Source organism: Periplaneta americana, chromosome 5 (assembly GCF_040183065.1).
Source record: "Periplaneta americana isolate PAMFEO1 chromosome 5, P.americana_PAMFEO1_priV1, whole genome shotgun sequence".
In the NCBI taxonomy this organism is placed as follows: domain Eukaryota; kingdom Metazoa; phylum Arthropoda; class Insecta; order Blattodea; family Blattidae; genus Periplaneta; species Periplaneta americana.
In genome coordinates, this window is record NC_091121.1 from 47,009,402 (window position 1) to 47,026,403 (window position 17,002).

At 34.6% G+C, this 17,002-nt stretch overlaps 1 long non-coding RNA gene across 1 annotated transcript; it reads left to right on the top strand.

Annotated features, from left to right (window-relative positions):
* The first annotated feature begins 291 nt into the window (after positions 1-291).
* LOC138699589 (uncharacterized) lies at positions 292-9,659 on the top strand. Its single transcript, XR_011332035.1, has 3 exons — positions 292-443; positions 4,930-5,123; positions 9,302-9,659. It is a non-coding gene; the product is annotated as an uncharacterized lncRNA (long non-coding RNA).
* Positions 9,660-17,002: the final 7,343 nt, after the last annotated feature.

Consider the following 17,002-nt stretch of genomic DNA (forward strand, 5'->3'; position numbering starts at 1 on the left):
GCAGAAAATCATGTACCCGGCCGCGATACAGTTAGGTATTGAATATTTAACGATGCTATATTATCTACGTGGTTATCTATCGTCGATGGAATTGGAAACACTATCACTAAACGACCACGATTGTTGAATTGTATATACCGGTATCTGATTTTATTATATATTTCCTTAATCTTTTAAAGGATAAAATATTATCAATTTAGCGATAAAGTTTGAACAGGGATCGAAGTCTACAATTCTATTGTTCACAAATAAGAAGTGAGCTACACTTATCTCAGAGTGCCTGGCAAAGTATTTTTCCAATCACGGTATATATAATTATATCGATAAGGGAAAATAAAATTTCCATCATTCTTCAAGTGCTTGCGTATAAGTAAAGATGAATATTATGAGTTCTACGTTGCACATATTATAGCAGGAAAACACCACCGAAAATTAATTTCCTTGTAAGTATATAATTCGTTCTTTATATACTGTAGACATTTCGCAATTGTACTGAACATCTTTTTGATACAGTCGCCAACTCTTCCGTATGATTTACAATTCCTCATTCTTAGAAACTGAATTTTCCCCAGAAGTATAGTAGATAAACAGACAAAATTTTCATAAAACATGAAAAGACCCTGCTGAGTTCATTGATACAATAAGTAACTAGGATTATTTTCTTTCAGTTGATAACAATTAAACTCTGGAGTGAACATTTTTAAATTCTTTGTTTTGTTTCCCATCTCACGCCATTTTCTTAGAAACTCTTTAAAAATTGGTACACACATTTTTAATTAGTAGTTTAACATTGTATGTGAAAGCTTTTTGACATAAAATTCTAATTATTGTTTTCTAAATTATTAATTAACTTAATAAATATTATGATCATGCAAATTAATAAATTAAAAAACAAAAATTAAAACTTTATGTAAAAAATATTTCATCTACAATGTCAAACTACTAATAAAACAGTCACGTTCGAGCGCGGGTTCGATTTCCGCTTGGGCTGATTACCTGGTTGGTTTTTTTCTGAGGTTTTCTCAACTGTAATGCAAATGTTAGGTAATCATCGGCCTCATCTCGCCAAATACCATCTCGCGATCACCAATCCCATCGACTCTAAATAACCTCGTAGTTGATACAGCGTCGTTAAATAACCAAGTAAAAAAAAACTAATAATGCGTACAGATGTGTTCATTAAGTTCTGGTAAGTAATTTCTGAGAAAATGGTACCAGACAGAAACAACATAAATACAAGAATAAATAAATATAGACATAAATAAACAAACAGATAAATAAAAAATTGTGACACTAGTGTGTTTAATTATTGTCAAATTAAAGGAAATAAGCGTAATTACTTATCTCGAGAACTAATAGTGACTTAAATAAGCTAATTAAAAATCAAAATGCAATAAATTATATTAGATCACTCAGAATAGGATGGTTGGGGCACATAATAAGGATGAATGACCAGAGACTGGTAAAAAGTTATATAAATGGAAACCTATAGCAAGCAGAGCGGGCGGCAGGGCTTAATTAAGATGGGAAGATGATGTGATGGATGACCTGAAGAAAATGAAAGTGACTAATTTGAAGGCAGCCAAAGGCAGAAGTGTCTGGAAGAGGATTATTGAGAAGGCCAAAGTTTTGGTGCTTAAGGATGATGATGACTAGCGGGCGGATTTCTATAACCTTAAAAAACAGGATATATGCATGCATTTATGACCTAAAAACACTAAAAAATATGTCCAATAAAATTCTAAATATATATCAGTAACATATGTATGTTAGATGTTATTAATTCTCGGCATTATACATTGATTAAAATACAATGTCTAACCAGTTAAGCGAATTACTTCAAATGTCCCCTGTCTTTAGAATAGCATGTTGAAAAGATACTGAAGAAACAAGGAGTGACTGAGAGGGAAGAAAATTGTAAGGAAACCATGTTTTGTTGTGTACAACATGTTTTCGCTCACAGGGCCGAACAATAGAAACCTACCTCCCACTTAAAACCCCACACTCCACAGTCAGTGCATACTTTCTTTTCATTGCATTTCTGTGAAAATTTAGGTATTTTAGAAAAACTGTCGTAGTATTACATTTCTCCGAAAATAGAGGTATTTTAGAGCTATCCTGAAAAACTTTCACAGTATTACGGCTCGTTATGGTTTGAATGAATGCATTAAATATGGAAAATGCGCAAAATATAACATTATGACGCGAATTTTTACTAAATATGCTATAAAACTTAAAAAAATGCCTAAATATGCTTACAGTTATTTCCAAAATATACCGTTAATATGCAGTTTCGTACTAAATATGCCACAAAATTAAAAATGGTCCAAATATGCATTTATATGCCCAATAAAAACCCTTCCATTTTCTTCAGAATGCTTGGTATCAAGTTTGAATCAGTCTGAAAACCGAAACAATTCCATAGGAAAAAAATATGACATGTCATAGAAATCCGCCCCTTAATGACGACATCTTGGGTGTCAACTCAGTAGGGTCTGTTTTATGATGGTGAAAATTTAGTTTATCTATCTGCTGTAGACCTACTTCTAAAGAAAATTCTAGTTCTTTGAGGTAAGATAAAACATCCGGAACAGTTGGCGAAGTCTACCAATCGTAATTAAGTTTGTCCTTATTACGATGGGATTATAAATAAAAACAAAATAGGAGATTTGAGAAAATCCCTATGATTGCATGTAATGACTTTACGGGAATTAGGCTAATGGAAATAGGATAAATAAATACAATTTGCTGTAAGATTTAAGTGTGCTTAATGAACGGAATGAAACAATTTACCCGCCAATAATAACAATAATAATAATAATAATAATAATAATAATAATAATAATAATAATAATGACAATAATAATAATAATAATAATTATAATAATAATAATAACAATGGATTAAAACAGAATGTACTGAGAGGACAAGTAAGTACTGATCTTGAGCAACAGACAATTAAAAATTTTTGCTATACTATATACATGGTATAAACATATGAGAATATCCTGTTAGGGGAGAGTTGGGTAGTATCGGACATCGGGTAATATCGGACGGTGAGTTTCTTTCATCTATCATCAGATGGTAGTACCTGGATAACATGGTTACGTTTCTGTATGCGCCATAACAGAAACGTAACCATGTTATCCAGGTACAACCATCTGATGGTAGATGAAAGAAACTCACCGTCCGATATTACCCGATGTCCGATACTACCCAACTCTCCCCTAAAGTTGTTATCGTTATTTGTCCATCTGGATGTGAATAATGCCAAGCTTATTTTAACTTTCTGTAGTTAATCGTATATTGTGCACGCGTCTGTTTCGCGTCCATGTCAAAGGACAATTAGTCCACACCTGTGGAGTAACGGTCAGCGCGTCTGGCCACGAAACCAGGTGGCCTTCGTTCGAATCCCGGTCGGGGCAAGTTACCTGGTTGAGGTTTTTTCCGGGGTTTTCCCTCAACCCAATACGAGAAAATACTGGGTAACTTTAGGTGCTGGACCCCGGACTCATTTCACTGGCATTATCACCTTCATCTCATTCAGATGCTAAATAACCTAGATGTTGATACAGCGTCGTAAAATAACCCAATAAAATAAAAATAAAAATCAAAGGACAATTAATTGAATAACATTATTTTTAAATACATTTTAACCTCCCCCACCCATGGATTATAATAAACTCTACCACTTAGCTTATGCGAAGTTCCCTTATATGCTGCCTTGTATTTCCCTTGTTTGCCCCTTGCTCTCTTTGTATTCCCTATTTTTCTCCTTATCATCCCCTTATTCTCTTTGTATTCTCCTTTTACCATTTGTATTCCAATTGTTCTCCTTATATTCCCCTTGTTATTATTATTTTTGTGCTGCCCTTCTTTTCCGTGTTTTAGCTTTGTTCGCATTGTTATTTTTCTCGTCCTCTTGTTCTCCTTTTCTTCTCCTTGTTTACTTGTATCCCCTCATTCTCTTCATATTCTCTTGTTCTCCTTGTTGGCAGGTGATCGCCAACACGTAGTTCTACGTAAAGATATGCAGTACAGTAAAGCTATGCATCTGTCGATTGCTTTGTCCAGATAATAAATCTCTGGACTTGATTACCCATAGCATTTGACTTTTAACGACTAAAAGGCTGGTTCACAATAAACCGGGAACGGAAACGACAAGAGAAAGAGAACGGAAATAATGTTAAAATAAATATATTTAAATGTGAGCATTCACAATAGTTAATTGTGAGTACTCACATTTAAAAACATGTATTTTAACAATATTTCCGTTCTCGTTCTCTTTGTCGTTTCCATTCCTGGTTTATTGCGAACTAGCCTTTAGTTATTTCTTATTCCCGAAACTAAATTTACCACTGAAAGAAAGATGTCTCGATGACGTTAGATCCATCCAAGAGTCTTAACGAGCTGCCTGCGAACTGTCCCCCTCCCCAAAAAGAGAAAGTCTTTCCAGTCCTTAGCTGATCATGCCAGTACTTAAGCCAGAGGAATACATTTGAAATACTTGACGTGATCTTGAACACAAATTTTGTTTGTTTCTTTAACATTAATTCATACATCCGGCGTAGCTTACTCTTCAGTCTTTTGCGTACTGATCTCTAAGTGCGCTCGGGTGTCAGTTCAAATCCCGCTTTGGCTGATTATACAGTTGTTTTTTTTTTTTTTTTTTAGGTTTTCTCAAACTGTTGTCCAAATAACAGGGAAACCTCTGGAAATTCGTTTCCAAATGTCATCTCGATGCCACTAATGTCATTGACGTTAATAACCCCGCAGTTGATATAGTGTCGTTAAATAAGACATTAATTCAGTACCTTTACATATTTCACATTGTATGTGTAAAACATGAGAAGAACTGTAATTAAATAATGGTTATTTTATCAAATTAATAACATATGTCATATAGTGCAAAAGAGATTTCTCTGTAAGTCTGTTACAGGTTCAAGACAGGTATAACATCATGTATATTTCTGACGAGTTTACTTTGACGAACGGAACTATGAATTCTACAATGGAGAGTCTCACTACTCAACAGACTGAAGCGAGAATCTTTGATTCTATCGAAATTGACGTCGGCCTGGCGTTTGGCATCGCCGTCTGTCTTCTCATCTTCTACTGTTTCTGTAAGTGGACTATAGAGAAAGAGGATATAAAACATATGAAGAGTATTACAATAATAGATACGGTCTCTAGGGTCCTATGTCTTAGGTGCAGGACTCGACAGTTGCTCTACTCGCTTAGAATTAGGCAGTTAATGTTTCCAAAATATTGTGACTATGTCTAACTACACTGAGATTCCGTCTTTTGAACTTCAAGAAAAACTTAAAACTGGAGAATTAATGGGCACATCCAACTCCTATTTGCGAGTAAAAACAAAATAAGTATTTGGGAAAAGTTGAAATATTCCCGGAATTCACTCATTGTGTTAAATGTAAGCATGTACTGTGTGTGTGTTTTTTTTTTTGGTTATTTTATGACGCTGTATTAACTGCTATAGTTATCTAGCGTCTGAATGAAATGAAGGTGATAATTAGACAATGGATGCGGGATGACTTAAGGAAAAGTGAAGTTGTTTCGTATCGGAGTATATGCACGTGCCGCGTCGTTCGTCTTTTGTGTACCTGGCAAGTACAACAGCGTACATAACGAAGGAACCCCGGTCCACATTGCAACGCAATGTGTGCAGTTGTGGTATCCTGCTCAAGTATTTAGTACGAGTTGAATAGTGCAGTGCTGATCCATTCACAATGTCGAAATCAAAACGTTAAATTCGCTTAGAGATACGAAATGCAATTAAGAAGTATGAGAGTGACATTTTATGTATTAACGAAGACAATATCGTGTGTAATGTATGTAAAATTGAAATAAAACCAGAACAACTCAGGCTATAGAGAAACATTGCAACAGTACATCGCACAGGAAATGCGTTGAAATGAAATCTGAAGAACCATCATCATCATCATCATCATCATCATCATCATCATCATTTAGTTGTGCGGGTCTAAACGACACGTGCAACATGATGCTCAGTGCAAATATCCCTCTAAAGAAATTGAATGATCCCCATTTTAGAGTTCTTCCTCAGAAATTCTCTCGATACAAAAACAGTTTAAGCGATAGGCGAAGACGATTCAGCTTCGACAACTTATGAGAATATATCGTCGTTTACTGCAACGCTGGTAATTGCATCAATGACGACGAGGACTGAACTTGCAAGGTATGTGCTACACTACTACAGTACGTTATTTTTCTTTTCCTTCTGACTGTACGCAGATACAGTAGCATGTAGACATCGTCTGTTTACGTTTAAAACCTGTTGAGCCAGTGGTCTGAATGAAAAAAATGCAACATATAGTAAATGTGCACCTACATTCAACGATAAGTCATCCCGCATCCACTGTCTTGAGATAATGCTAGCGAGTCCAAGGTCCAACGCCGAAAGTTACCCAGCATTTGCTTTTAATGAGTTGAGGGAAAACCCTGCAAAAAAAAACCTCAACCAGAATTTGAACTCGGGCCCGCTAGTTTCATGGTCATACGTGCTAATCGTTACTCCATAACGTGGACTGTATTGTGTTAAAACTCCAAGTTGGGAAATGCAAATTTGTAGTTTAAAGAGATCCCTATTCGAAATTTCTTCTCAGATAGGACCTAGGAAGATTGTAAAATATTCTCAAATACTTTCGTAAACTGTAGTGAAGTTGCCTACCCGGAATGAAGTTGGTAACAAAATACAGAGAGTTATTTTGCATTGCTGTATTAGAATTAGCCTCTATCATATTTAACATTTTTATTTTGACGAACTGTTAATGAAATATTTTAGACATTTGTGGGAAAAATTATTAAATTACGATAGTACAATGATAGAGAGTTTTTGCATTCTCCCGGTACGCTAAACGGTTAACGTTATGTTGACCACATTGATGAGAAAGACAATCAGAGCCATTATCACGGTTATTTCAATAGCGGGCGCGCTATCTCTAGGCGGACAACTTACACGGTGCAGGTCTCTGTTGCGGTCATGATATGTGTCAATAACTACACAATTACTATTTGCAGTGGTATCTTTAAGCGCTGCAGACGTTTGCGTTGTAATTATGCGACGTGTCATTAAAAACAACTCACAGACCGAAAACTTTTGAAACACTCTGTATAATGACCAGTATTCTGAGCAATATTTGCGGATGAAAATTCCCTTCATTGAGTTAACCAGCAAATTAAAATAACGCAACGCTTATCTTATATTTTAGAATAATGAGACGATGATTTGGCGATAAATAAATATCAAAGACAACTGTAGTACTTTTGATAAACACCTGAAGTTAGAGATTCTGTGAGATAATGAGTTTATTTAGATAAGCAAATTTTTTGAAAATTCATTAAATATGTCTAATCCTTCTAAATTTAATTGACCGAATTTCAGTCCTCACAAATGTGCTGGATAAAAAGGACTATAACGGAGATGATAGTGCCCTCTTGTTATACGTTTCACATAGCCTATTTCATAACAATTCACTTTCTTAATCATGATGTGAAAGTTATTATTATTTAGCCTATAGTATATTATCTTCAACTGTTACACAAAATACATACATAAACGAAGTCATTTCATTTTACTGTATAAAGAATGCCTTTTATGTTTAATCAAAAGAACGAACTTTTATCTTACTATTTTCGAGTATCTATTTTATTTATTTCATCAATCATTGTTCACGTCATGGCGGATTAGATGTATTCCAGTTCTTAATCCGCCATCACTCTCAATACAAATATAACACAAACTAATACATAATGAACCTATAAGCATCCTCTGTTTACAATACTACTACTACTACTACTACTATTAATAATAATAATAATAATAATAATAATAATAATAATAATAATAATAATGGTACACAACTAATAATAAGTATAGCTCTTGTATTTAAAACTCCTACCTTAGCTTTTTCATTTTATACTCAATCTCTTAAGAATTATTCTGTTAACTTCATTGACTACTCTTCGTAGTTTCTTATCGTGTGACTACTCAACATTTATAATTCCATCTCCGTTAGAGCTTTGACTTTCTCTTCCCATCTAATTTTAACTCTAAAAAGAAATTTTCCTAATTTATGCAAATTGCTGGCGTTTAGGTGACCATTCAATTTTCGATTAAGTAGACCTACTTATTGTAGTTGAAGAAAATAAACCATAAATAGTAACATTTTCAACATGTTCATTCATTCATTCATAGTGTTCTGCTCAAGGGAGGTCTTTCATTGCAAACCCAGCATTCTGCAGTCTTTCCTATTTTCTGTCTTCCTCTTAGTCTCCGCATATGATCTATGTATCTTAATGTCGTCTATCATCTGATATCTTCTTCTGGCCCGAACTCTTCTCCCGTTCACCATTCCTTCCAGTGCATCCTTTAGAAGGTAGTTTCTTCTCAATCAGTGACTCAGCCAATTCATTTTCTTCTTCCTGATTAGTTTCAGCATCATTCTTTCTTCATCTACTCCTTCCAACACAGCTTCGTTTCTTATTCTGTATGTCCATTTCACACGCTGTAGTTAAAAAAAATAAACTATAAATAATAACATTTTCAACATGTTCATTCATTCATTCATAATATTCTGCCCAAAGGCAGATCTTTCACTGCAAACCAGGATTCTCCAGTCTTTCCTATTTTCTGCCTTCCTCTTAGTCTCCGCATATGATTCATTTATCTTAATGTCGTCTATTATTTGATATGTTCTTCTGCCCCGAATTTTTTTTCCATTCACCATTCCTTTTTTTTTTTTAGTAGGTTATTTTACGACGCTTTATCAACATCTTAGGTTATTTAGCGTCTGAATGAGATGAAGGTGATAATGCCGGTGAAATGAGTCCGGGGTCCAACACCGAAAGTTCACCATTCCTTCCAGTGCATCCTTCAATAGACAGTTTCTTCTCAGCCAGTGACCCAGCCAATTTCTTTTTCTCTTCCTGATCAGTTTCACCATTATTCTTTCTTCACCCACTCTTACCAACATGTTAGGGGTACATAATTCTGGAATAAGACTAAAACGTATAATCAGAAAGTATGTGTCATTTTTATTACATTAAATGAATAGCTGTTTGTTAAAAGGGCCCAAATCCAAAAAGTTAAATTTTGCGAGAGAAGAAATAACTGTTTTGTGTTACTTTCATAATAATTTGTGTCTTCTTTGCTTTAAAACAAAGATATGACCTTACAGGCCCAGTTAATTTAAAATGAAAGGGGTACTCATAATAAAGATTTTGTTTAGAAAATTATAACAGTGAAACTGCATGTTTTTAGGCCGCTGCTGCTGTTGTTCCTGCTATTGCTATTGACGTGGTGACGTCATCCCTCTCAAGTTTAGCTGAGATTCACCTACTGCTGATTGCCATGCAGCCCAGGAACACACGCGCCTGTTGTTACACAATAATTCCTGTGTTAGATTTCTTGTAACGAACTTCATTTTGTCATTTCTCAGTTTACATTTGCATTAATAGATACATTACACATGCAAGAAGTTTTTCGTTATTGTATCTACGTTCTTAATTTCACTGTTCAACAATTAAAATGTAAATTGAATAAATATAGCCAATTCTTATCAATTTTGATGTGTTGATCATGAATATCAAAGATAAAATTAAAAATTGTTTCAGTTGTGCCTTTCAGTTTCTTTTTTGTTTCTGTTATTGCTGCTATTTTAATCTGCTTTTTATTCAATATTTCATCTAGTTCTTCTTCTTTATGATTGATCCCTCTAACATTCCAGGTAGCGTATGTGAACATATTTTGTTTTTTCCAATTTCGTTTAACCGTTGACTTGCTCTGGGTTGTCATCAAATTATCTGTCCTTATACTGCTTGTTTGAGGCTTGAAAGTAATGTAATTTTCCCTAAGATAGGTTACTAGCATAGGTCTTACTAGAAGTAAGATAATACACAATAACCAATGCCTCGAACAAGTGCAAAATTTCAATTATCTGGGTTGTGAAATATCTTATCAAAATGAAAAAGATGTGAACAAGAAAATTACCAAATTTACACAAATTCTAGGAATAATAAACAATGCATTAAAAGCTAAATTAGTACAAAAATCCACAAGAATAAAAATATATAATACACTAGCATTACCCACCCTTTTATACGGAAGCGAGATTTGGTCATTAAAGAAAAAAGACGTGAACAGAATCAAAGCAACGGAAATGAATTTTTTGAGGAGGACAGCAGGATATACTCTTTTAGACCGAAAAAGGAATGAAGAAATTTTAGAACAATTAGAAGTAGAGTCAGTAGAAGAAAAAATCAGCAGATACAAATTCAATTGGCTAGATCATGTAAGAAGAATGGAAAATTCAAGAATCCCAAAAATTATGATGCAGTATAAACCTAGAGGACATCGTCGACCAGGAAGACCTTTAAGAAGACTGCTAGATGGGGCCGAAACAGGTCTACAGAGGCCTAATTCGTGAAGGATGATGATGATGAAATTAAAAATTAGCTCTGGTTTTCATTTCACACGGCTTTCTTATAGTGGGGTAATTTTTTTAGGGATTTTTTTATAGCAAGTTAAAAAAATTACAATAGTTTGGCAGAGATACAAGAAAATATATTTATCTTTCTTATATTATTTCATTATTCTGGCAGTAAACATCTCTTCCTCTTAATTTTCAGTGATTTTTTTGTCTCTCTCCTGCTCACTTAAGTATTTTTTTAATACTTATTTCAGTTCGTTTTTCACATAAGTGCCAGGTATATGGGTGATAGTTGATATATTTATAAGGACTTGACGATAAGAGTGAACAAAAATGCCACGAGTCTAAGCGAACAGTGCTAACACATTTTGCTATTTTTGACGAGAAGTGACATTTCCTTCACAAAACCTCCATTAATCAGAAACGCCTACCACTGTTATTTTGGTTGTAAAATTGGGGACCAGGATAAAACTCGGATTCCGCATATATTCTGCAACACTGGTGTCAGCAACCTAAGAAATTGAATTAATGAGAAAGAATGTCCTTCGCAGTACACATGATCTGGAAGAAGCCAACTGAGAGTATGAATGGATGACTGCTACTTTTGCATGCTTCCCCATCAAGCAGGGAATTTGTACAAGTTTTAAGCACATTTGTTCACACTTCTTGGGGAACAATTGATCAACCAATTACAAGGAGACTGTGCATGAACTGTTGTTGTGCTAAGAAAAACTTCGTTGCAGTATGTCGTTGTTTATTCACTTCCCCCATTCTCATCTCAACATCTTCCCTAAAGATTCTGGTGCAGTAAATGATGAACATGGTGAGTGATTCCCTCATGACATGTTCACCATGGAGAAGGGGTACGCAGGAAAAATAGATCACTGCTATTTTAGAAGAATAGTGGTTGATTGTCACAAGGGATTGTCACAAGGGATAAACACCAAGCCAAACAAAAATACTCAACATGTATTTAATTTATCTCAATACATGGTCTGCAACAATGTTCATATAAATAAGGATATTCAAATTTCCGATCTTTTATACGTTTATATTTCCGGTCGGTTGTTATTTATATTTCTTGCTTTGCATGAATTGCTTTTAAAATAAATAAAGACAATAGTGTGTCTTCATTCATGTATGTATATAGGGTATATATATATACATATTTTAAATCTTTGACGCAAGGGGCCTATTTAATAACATCAATATGAAATAATCTTAAGAAATATAGCCTGTTAGCCCTAATGGCACCAAAGTTTGTACAGATGATAGTATTGTAGGCCTATTTATGTAGTTTAAATTTTTAAAATGTTGGATGTAAATTGTGGAAGTTTTTAAAATAATAAAAATGTTCTCCTAATCCAAAGTGTTCTTAATTCCTGCCCTCATTCCTTTCTTCATCCTATTTGAACTGACGGAGCTGAACTCAGTCTCTGGCGACCTGTGAAGCGGAAGCAACTCAGGATCAGGACCCAACCCCAGATCATCTATGCCAGAAACACTTCAATATTCTGTCTCGTGATGAAATACGATTCGGACTATTACAAGCAAGAATACACACCTTTCTCCATATTATGCCCTTAGGACCGACCGGACCCTATCTTAATACTAGAGTCCTGCGTTTGGTTACCAAAAGCAGGACCCTATCTTAATACTAGAGTCCTGCGTTTGGTTACCAAAAGCTTCCAAACAACCTGCAACAGTGTAGTTGCGTATGGAGTATTTTTGTTGTTAATGGAGAAAAATTCGCTCCGGCACCGAGGATCGAACCCGGAACCCCCAGTTCTACGCACTGGGTGCTCTAACCACTGAGCTTGACGGGCTTATGTGAGAGCGAAAATGAACCTCCGGGTTCTCTAAAAGTCATTTGTAAGTAAGTAACATCAAAAGATTACACAAATGATGAGTCCGAGAATTTCTGAACGTTTTATCCTAAAAGAACACAATATGTTAATTCTTTTTTAAAAGCTTTGTTGTCACATTCCTTTAATAATTGTGGCAACTTGCTATAATTACTCGTACAAGACCTCTGTGAAGCACACTACTTAAACTTACAGACACTCTGATGTAATGTAAATTCACCAAGGTCTCCATAACAACCATCCTTGTTTGTAAATAACTCCTCAATACGTCTCTTTACTTGCGATCCGTTAGTTAGGCAATACCGGTATATAGGGTAAACATTGGTAATTTCGTGATAATTTCATGAAAACTAATTTAAAATGCAAATGTGTAAATATATCCTTATTCCGATTTTTTCATCTAAAAGACGATAACTTGCTGTACAAATCTGGAGACATAAAAGATTGGATACGTTCTTGAATATGTGCCAAAACCACTTTTACAACTTAAGCTGAAAGGTTGGTTATTTCGTGATAATCTTGGTAATTTTGTGATATTGCATTGATAATTTCGTGAGAGGTAGAAGAATTGTGGAAAAATTCATTAAAGTGAAATGAAATTCTCATTTATTGTTACAAGACTTCAAACATAGTAATTCCGTCTAATATTCATAGCAAGAAAACATAGACATACATATCAACACATAATAAGAATAAAGTCAAAGTAAAAATTGAAATTTAAAATGGATCTTCTTTGCTCTGAAAGGGTGAACACTTTTATTACGGACTTTACTATAGTCTATATTACTAGGGTAACTCCAAAAGTAATGCATGACATTTGTTTAAAAACTATATTTTTATCCTACAGCTTTGCTATTTTCACAGAATGTAGATGCATCCTTAAGGAACAAAATGTCACTTTTCCACATAATCCCTGTCCCTTTCAACTGCCTTACGTAACCTAGGAACGAAGGCCTGTAGACCAGCACGGTAAAAATCTGGACCAACACGTCTGAGCCACTCTTTAGCAGCGTGCACAAGGGAGTCATCTTCTAACCTCGTTCCGCCAAGGGATCCTTCAGTTTACCAAAGAGATGGTAATCGCACGGTACCAGTTCAGGACTGTAAGGCGGATGTTTCAGTGTTGTCTATCCGAATTTTCTGATCTGGTCTGTGGTCTTGTGACTGACATAATGGCTGTGCGTTGTCGTGCAATAGCAGAACATCCTGCTTCTCCCAATGTCGTCGAACACGACTCAGTCGAACTTGAAGTTTCTTGAGAGTTGCAACATACCCGTCAAAATTAATGGTGGTTCCGTGTGGCATGATGTCCACAAGCAAGAGTCCTTCTGAATCGAAAAACACAGTAGCCATAACGTTTCCTGCCGAAGGTGTACTTTTGAATTTCTATTTCTTTGGTGAATTTGCATGATGCCACTCCATTGTCTGCCTCTGTCTCCGGTCCGAAATGGTGGAGCCATGTTCCATCTTCTGTCACAATTCTTGCAAGTAAGTCATCTAGCATTTATCATTGACACTTAGCATGATAACAAATCAAATAGAAGCTACACTGAACCCATTGCATCTCCGTTTTCTTTTTTGTTATCACATTGTCTTCAGATTTCTAAAATTCCTATTGTAATACATTTTATACTATTTTAAAAATTGTAACACTTAATGCTCAACAAAATTTCGCCTGAAACAGCTAAGATTTCTATCAGTAAATCTAAGCCTATATGGCGACTACAGATGTATCTAAAATTCCAAAAACATTTCCTAAAATTTCATGAAGATACAATAAATCTTTGTACCAAATATCATATGCTTACCTTTAGTAATAAGCAGGGAAAGGATTTATATGTAAATACATATTTACTTATAAAGCTAATATAATTTATATTTTGCATTATCTTTATGTTTCACAATGTGTAGGGTTGAAAAATCCTACTTTTATTTTCCATATTTTTCCATATTTTAGAGTTTAGTACATATTTTCGTTAATTTCCATATATTTTCCATATTCCATATAAAACAGTCCATATTATATTAGGTTTAACAATAAAACAAAACAAAATTCCATTAACTTTTAAAAATACATTTCAACAATAGAGATTTAAACACATGTTCAGTAATCCCTTTAACATCAGAGTTATTTGAAAATTAGCAGTCCTATCAACAATGGGAAAGTAAGTTACAAAACTGTATTAATTTAATTTAAAATTTTTAACAGACTTCAGTTGTGCAGCTCAACAGTTAAATGCCAGTCAGAGTACACATAGGTTCAGTTTTGTAAATCATACTATAAAGACGGTAAATATGCCAAAAGTACGTCATTCAGTCAATTTAAAATCAAAACTAACAAGTTACATTTCAGAATTTAAAGAAGATGGTTTATCAACTGACAATAAAATATTATTTTGTAATTTGTGTCAGTGTGCAGTATCATCTACACAAAAGTTCCTGGTGCAACAACACATTACAACTAGTAAACATCAGGCCAACAAACAACTAAATTCCAAGCAGAGACAATTGTTTTTAACACAACCAACAACATCGAATGTAAGATCTGAGTTTAACATCGACCTGTGCCGTTCTCTCATCTCTGCTGATATTCCTCTCTACAAACTAAAGAATAAGGTCTTCAGGGAATTCCTTGAAAAATATACTCAACATACAATCCCGGATGAGTCAACACTTAGGAAGACGTATGCTCCATCCATCTACGATGAGACAATACAGAAGATAAGAGATGAAATTAAAGATAGTTCAATTTGGGTTTCCATTGATGAGACTCCCGACAAAGAAGGTAGACTTGTTGGTAATGTAGTTATCGGTTTGTTAAGTGAACAATATTCTGAACGAATTCTTTTACATTGTGATGTTCTAGAAAAGTGCAATAACAAAACTATAGTTAAACTGTTCAACGAAGCTATGGGTATCCTGTGGCCAAAGGGTATTATGTACGATAATGTGTTATTCTTTATTAGCGATGCTGCCCCTTATATGGTCAAAGCTGGACAAGCATTATCTGTTGTATATCCTAAATTGACTCATTTTACTTGTGTGGCGCATGCATTTCATCGTGTGGCAGAAGTGGTCAGAGACAATTTCCCTAAAGTAGATTTGTTGATTTCATCAGTGAAAAAAGTATTTCTCAAAGCTCCCAGTAGAGTTAACGTGTTGAAAGAAATGTACCCTGAAATTCCATTGCCACCAAAGCCAATTTTAACTAGATGGGGTACATGGCTAGAAGCAGTTGAATATTATGCCGAACATATAGACTCTATTAACAATGTTCTCCTTGCATTGGACTCTGAAGATGCAGTCTCAATTGATACTGCGAAAACAGTTACCTGTGACATAAGTGTGAAGAATGACTTAGCTCACATTCAGCATACATTTTCATGCATCATAAAAACGCTCAAAAGTCTCCAAAATAGGCACCTTTCACTATCTGAAAGTTTTGAAATTATAAATAGTACTGTGGAACAACTGAATCGTGGTAGAGGTAAAGTTGCAGATGCAGTAAGAGCTAAGGTGGACACTGTACTTTCAAAAAACCCTGGATATGAAGAACTACAAAAGGTTGTTGCTGTGATGAGTGGTGAATCAACAGTGAAGATTAACTTGGACTTATCCCCAGCAGACATTGTGAAATTGAATTATGTACCAGTTACTTCTTGTGACGTCGAACGCTCTTTTAGTCAGTATAAATCTATCCTCAGAGACAATAGAAGAAGATTCACTTTTCAGCACTTGAAAGAAATGTTTGTAACCTATTGTTATGGTAACAGACAATAAAAATTGTGTTTTGTTGAAACTACATTGGAAGATAAGGTACGTCCATTATATTTTTTGTTTAGTTTGATTAAAATGTACCAATATTTAACGTACATAGTCATTTTTTTATAATTTTAAGTCCATATTTAATTCCATATTTTGGTAAAAATCCATATTTAATTCCATATTTTGGTAAAAATAACTACATATATATTTACATATTTCATATATTTTTAGTCCATATAAATCCGTTCCCTGGTAATAAGCCTGTAATGTAATTACAAACATCCACAAAATTTGTATGCCTGAGAAGTCGACGCAAACTTGCTCTCTCCAAATATAAAAGCTCACTGAAGCAGCTACAATAGTCACACAAAGTGTAGCTGTATGTTTCTGGAAGCTGGACAACATATGCAATCCCTTGGCGGAAATTTGGATCTCGTAACACCATTGGTTAGTTCACAAAAGAGCAAAGAAAAAGTATCACGAAATAACCACTGCCACGAAATTACCAATGTTTACCCTATCACAATATTAGTAGGAAAATTGACATCAGCTGTAACTGTGAATGTTTCGCAGATGTTTATAAGCGACACCAGTAATGTAAGAGGAAAGATAGAGTCACGTCTGCCGTTGTTATTTACATCTTTCTTCACCAAAGTAAATTCTTCATGAACTTTTTAACAACTTGAATTTCACACGCTAGTGAGTACAATGCTTTGTGGGAAGAAAGACAAAATGTGGATAAATTGAATCTGAGGTAGACGATACTTTCAAAGGTATTAAAAATGACAAATGATATATGGACATCTGTAAATTAATTACAACTGAATAAAAATAGAAATTTGTTAAAAGTGTGTTCTTCAGCGTGATGGAAAAAGGCAGACTAAAGTCGCAGTATTTTTTCGC